Source organism: Triticum urartu, unplaced genomic scaffold (genome assembly GCF_003073215.2).
Source record: "Triticum urartu cultivar G1812 unplaced genomic scaffold, Tu2.1 TuUngrouped_contig_5134, whole genome shotgun sequence".
Taxonomy (NCBI): Eukaryota; Viridiplantae; Streptophyta; class Magnoliopsida; order Poales; family Poaceae; genus Triticum; species Triticum urartu.
This window is the reverse complement of record NW_024115783.1, coordinates 4911-11101: the sequence shown is the minus strand read 5'-3', so window position 1 is coordinate 11101 and position 6191 is coordinate 4911. Positions and strand designations below refer to the sequence as shown.

At 42.0% G+C, this 6191-nt stretch overlaps 1 pseudogene; it reads left to right on the top strand.

The window, feature by feature from the left end:
- The first annotated feature begins 2268 nt into the window (after positions 1-2268).
- LOC125528814 lies at positions 2269-5453 on the top strand (annotated as a pseudogene).
- Positions 5454-6191: the final 738 nt, after the last annotated feature.

The following is a 6191-nucleotide window of genomic DNA, read 5'->3' as shown; positions in this document are numbered from 1 at the left end:
GGGAGGGGCGGTGCCCGCGCCGGCTGGCGGCAGCCTTAGCGGAGCAACGGCTTGCATTGGGCGCGTGCGTGTGGGAGGAGGGGATCGAATAGGGGCGCCCCACTCCCTGGCACGATGCGTGCGTGCAGGTGTGCGTGTGTTGCGTGTGGCAGGCACTGGGAGGAAGACAAGGGGAACAGTGAGGGATCGAGAGAGAGAGAGAGAGTGGGTCGATCTAGGATTAAGTGGGTTGGGGCCATATAGGCCATGGGATGGCCGGCTGGGCTGTTTGGCTGGGCCACTTGGCCATCTAGGCAAAGGCCCACCGGGAGGGGGAAGGCTTCTTTTTATTTTACTTTTTTGTTTTCTTTTTCTTTTGCTAACTTATTTGTTATCTATTCTTATTTTATTTTAGTTTTATAAAAACATAAGCATTGTCCCTAAATTAATGCTTTAGTTTACTCTACTGCCACAAAGTGTTTGGTACACGATCAAAATAGTTTACGTTTTTACAATTCTTAAAAACATTTAATTAATTGTTTTGACGTTGTTTAACTTATTTTAGGACATTTAAACACTTTGTAAAATGTTGGCTTCTCCACCAATATTGACTATGAATTATTTTTCACGTTTCGAGCACTTTAGTTTTCATGTTTGAGAATTTTATTAATTCACTTATAATTTAAATTTGAAAATGAATTGTGTTTGAATCAAAGCAAGATTAGCAACAGTGATTGCAATGACTTGGCACAATTAACATGGGATTATTGTAGCCTAATTATCCGGGCATCACAGAGCGTCGGCGGGTGTCTTTTGAACTGAAGAACGAAACCCAACATCCGTGCTCTCCTAAAGTACGGAGTGTAGCGCTCGTCGTACTGCATCTGCACGGCCTTCGTGTGGCCCCTCATCCGCAATGGGGGGAGTATTTTTCAAAATGTAAACGGAATTGTTAGTGACTTATTCTTTCATAATAAACAATACAACAAATTTATGTTAGTCATTACCACTCCATTCTCCATAAAACGGGCGCGGTGACCGTTGTCGAAAGCATGATCAAGCATGGTGTACTTCACGTCAATTTCTGGCGCAAGGGGGCCGCCTGTAACAATTGGAAATGATGTCATTTTCAACCAACTTGTATCATTTTGAACAAACATGAAACATATCAACTCCAAAAATAAATGAATCATATTCAACCGACATGAATCATATCATTTTCATCATTTTGAACAAACATGAGACATATCAAGTCCAAGTATAAATGAACCATATTAACTGAAATGAATCATATCATTTTCATCATTTATCACTTATTCAACCAACATTCATCAATGCGAATGAATCATATACAACCAACGTCTTTCATTCAACAACATTCAACAAAGCATCAAATCATAATTTTGTATAACAAAAAACAATTATGAACTAGGGTTCATCTTGAGGGTTCACCATTTTTTCTCTAACAACATCCACTACTTGCATCATATAACATCCACATACATCATATATCAAAAAAAATCCTCCAACATGCATCATATCATATCATCATTTTTTAAACAAAAAATTATGAACTAGGGTTCATCTTCACACTATCATTCGAACTAGTGAGTGGTTCATATTCAACACCACTAGTGATTAGAGAACATCTAAAAGAAACCTAAAATAATACTAGGTAAAAAATTCAATCTTAGTTCAAAAATAGGGGTGATTTGAAGCAAATAATGCGTCGAATCGGAAGCTATTTAACTAAAAGTAATTGAAGGGATCGGAGGAGCTTACTTTTCTTTCTTCGGAGCCATCTCGATCCGCAAAAGCGGTGTAGAAACGGTGAAGATCCAAGGGGAGGAGTAGAGAGGGTGAGAGAGGAACTTCCTCTGTTCTTGGTGACTACGAGGAGAGGGGAATGGGGGAGATGGGGCTGGGGCGGGGGCGTCAGCCCGTATAACTGCTCGCACCCTACCGCCAGGATCCCCAACTGTAGGGTTATACAGCCTACCGCCAGGGACAGTGATGGTAGGGGGGGCGTATAGGGCTGCGGGCGGTAGGGTGTTCAAGGTTACCGCCGTGGCCCTGACGGTAGGAAAAGGTCAGATCTAAAAAAATTAAACTAGGGTCAAATCTCAATTTTCTTCGGTAAAATAGTCCAAACATGAAATTTTGCCACGTTTGCGTGATGCCCTTCGGCTGAACAGTCATTGACCTGACCGTGGACCGTCGGGAGCCAGATCTCACTCCACCACTCGCACCCGTCCCCACTCCCCACCGGGTAGCCCTCCCCTTCGTCGGCAGCCCAAAAACCCTCGGGAGCGAAGCGAGGAGAGGACGGCAATGGCGGAGGCGCGGCGCAGCCACCCGTCGCAGTACGTGAAGCTGACCAAGGACCAGGACGCTTCCGCCTGCGGCCCCGGCGTGGAGGACATCCGCCCTGGCGAGCTCAACCTGCCCGTCGCCGTCCCGCAGGCCGGTCTCGCCATTCCTCACGCGATCCTCGTTTTCTTCCAGTTGCTGCTGCTACGATTGTTTGTTCGATCTGATTTTGGGCGGTGTGACTATATAGCTGGAGCGGATGAAGTGCATCCAGTGTGGGCAGGTGCTGCCTGAGGGCCACCAGGCGCCGGCCGACGATCCGTGGACAACCGGCATCTTCGGTTGCGCTGAGGACCCCGAGAGCTGTAAGTGACGTGGAATTTCCTTCTCGCCCTTGCATTTGGTCTGCCCCTTCAACTGCCTAGCCGATCTAATTTTGCTACTTCCTACCCTAGACTGATCGCACATTCAAAAATCGTGATAGTTTTGATATGCTGATAGCCTGATACCCCTGGAAATGCCAGAGTTGGCAGGAACTTTCATGCGGATCTGCACAGGATGGGATTGTGTTGCTGTGGTTCAGCTCAGGGTTTGTGGCTATCACACACATTGCACAACTCAGCAACTGGATGTTTGTTTCCATGGCATTGAAGTGTTACTGACGTGTTACCATAGAGGCAAGGTGTTTCAGTTTTAAATCCTTTAGCAGTCCTGCGTATGGAGCACACGCAGGTTTTTATTGTGAAATCCCTTGCAGGTACATCAAGTGAATCTCTAGTAAGAAAAGAGGAACAACATGTGTGCTGGACAAGGATGGCCCATACACCTCCCATCCTCATTTTTTTCATTTAGGCTTATATTGTTTCCCATTTTTTGCATGTGTTTATTAGAGACTGTTTTTAAGCATGAAAGATGTTTCTTTGGAAATTTTAATTGCAAACTACGACAGTATTGATACTTATATAGCAGTGTGAAATATTTCCACATTAGTTTAGTGAGTGGTTGCCAGCCAAAAATTTTGTGTTACCTCCTTTTTACGTTTTACCGGTTGAGACAGTTTTCAAACAAAGATGCCCTGCAAATCTTAATTTCCTTCCTCTCTATCATTTTTCCATTAACACGGTGAACTTAATCCACGAACAAACCATGGTAGACTAAACATACAGTGTTTTTCTAATGTCTATGAGAAAGGCATGATTTATATTTTACACTGCACATATAAACTCAGTTGTAAACTAGTGCCAATCCGATGCTGATATATGTCTTATACTACACATGTAACTCAAATTTGTAATGTGGACCAATCTGATGCGTATCTGACCTCCATTTAGGAGCTATTTTACCTAGAAGTCCAAATTGAGTACTTGATAATTTTGTTGTATAGTTTCCCTGGGTCGTCATTCTCCCATATTCTTAGCAGATGTATATGAAAAACCATATCTTTATACGTTTTATTTTGAAATATTAATTGTTCACATACATTTTTTTTTCATATTGCAAGCCTTTATGGTACACAAATTTGTAGTACTATTATTTTTCAGTCTTCTATTATCTTTGCAAAGTTAGCCCTGTGATGAAGTGCTCATGTGGGAAGGATTAGGCACTGGTCACTGTCTGAAAGAAATAAAGAGTACTGCCTATGTCTTATATTATGGGACGGAGGGAGTAGTAGTCATAACGTTTGGTTCTGATTATCATGTTCTCAATGTTAAAGTTGACCCTTCTATTTTCTGTATTTGGGAAGTTCTTCAAGATGTACACACTTCTCCATCTAACTGTCAGTTATGGTTTTAGCTCTTTTGGGCTCTCTGCAAAATCAACACGCTGTTATAATGAGCTCATATTGAAAAGAATTAATCATTGTTTTGGATTCTAAATTGTTTCAAAGAAGCAAAAACTAGTTGCAACGTTTACTTTTATTATGATGCTTTCGATCTAGAGATGTCTTTCTTCTTGATCTGTTTGAAAATTCTTCTACAGGTACACTTTCCCAGTATAAGTGTTAATTGTGATAAACTGTTGAGCACATAAATGACCGCGGCATACATGGCCGGAACCCGAAAGCTTAAATGAATAGCATTGCTCTGTAGGCTGTAGCTAATGGCTAATTCCTTTATGCTTCTTTATGCCCTTCAAATTGTGTCATCATAGGGTTTGTGATGTGTGCACCTTTATGCTTCAGTCCGCACAGTTTTCATATGTACTACTGCTATATTCCGAGATACTTCTGAACCTCTTATGTGCCTGATCTTCTTAATGTGTTAGGCTGGACTGGACTATTCTGCCCCTGTGTGTTGTTTGGACGAAATGTTCAGGCCCTTAGAGAAGATATCCCATGGACAAGACCCTGCACTTGCCATGCTGTCTGTGTTGAAGGTGGCATTGCATTGGCAATTCTCACGGCTATATTCCATGGTGTTGACCCAGACACATCGATCCTGATTGGTGAAGGCCTGGTCTGCAGTTGGTGGATATGCTCTCAATATACTGGTATTATTCGTGAAAAGCTTCAGAAGAAGTATCATCTTGAGGTACTTCTTTCTCTCTTCCACAGTTTCTTTGTATGTGTCATGATTAATCGCATTCATAAGAACATCTACAAACAGTTGTATTTATTTCTACTATAAGAACTACACAATTGCATTCTCCATCTGAGATAGTTGTAGCAGGTATTCAGGAGTCCAGAAGTAAACCTTAGCTTTGCATTTTTAAAGTTATGTGGTCACTCTCATGACATTCTTGCTTGGCATTGTCCACTGGCGGTAGCTGGTTATATCATTGAATTATCAGATCATTTTATCAGTTCTTGCTTGGCCACCTTTTCACGTATAGTATCTTTTTGTGGTCACTAATTCTAACTAGTTGTCAAGTCTAGCATTTGATAAGTGGGCTGGGTTTCTACTTTTGTGCATCAGTATTACAGGCCTTTTGCTAACCACCACATATTGTTCTGCTTCCACCAGAACTCTCCATGCGATCCTTGCATAGTCCACTGCTGCTTCCACTACTGCGCGAACTGTCAGGAGCATCGTGAAAGGAAAGGCTGACTTGCAGAAAACAGTGTTGTTCCAATGACCGTTGTCAACCCACCGCCGCTGCAAGAGATGAGCATGGCTGAGAACAACGCTCCCACATCCGAGAATGAAGGGTCAAAGGCAGCATGAGAACTGAAACTGACATGGAGTCTGCTCGCCCTTTTAGAGGCCACTATATATACAGTATATTGTTAAATGACTGTCATCTGGCAGGTACCGTATGAAACATTGGTCTGATCCATATTTTAGTTTATGACCATTACTACCTGTGATAGAATGTTTCCCGTGGGCATGTGATATATATGTGTGGAGACCATTACTACCTATGATAGAATGTTGCCTGCGGGCATATAATATATGTGTGGATATATTTACATTTGTGAGCGGTATGTCCTATCGACGTTATGCATTTCCTGTGTTCTCGTTCATGGAAGGTCTTCTCTGGTCTAAAGGATAGGAATAGGAAAGTCATATGAAATGAGGTGGCATACATGTCAGGTCCTATATGAAAAGAGATGCCATTTGATTCATAGAATGAGATTTTTCCATTAGGTTTGTGCTAGTGTTCTTTTTCTTTGAAATGTGTAGGATATATAGAGACCAGTCCTACATAGGAAATCCGGTCCTACAAACTCTATCAAAAAAATTCCTATAGCAATCCTATCCTACAAAATTCCTACAAATCAAAGGAGGCCTAAGTATACGGTACAATTGTATGAAGTGGTTTAGGAACGTCTGAATCTCCTCCGATGTTGTGTACATGAGCATTTACGTGAAATTCTTGCAAATTTTATATGAAATTGTGTTTGCTATTTACAAGTTTTTTGGGAAGACAAGATGGTGATGCGGAGATGGGTGATGCAGCCA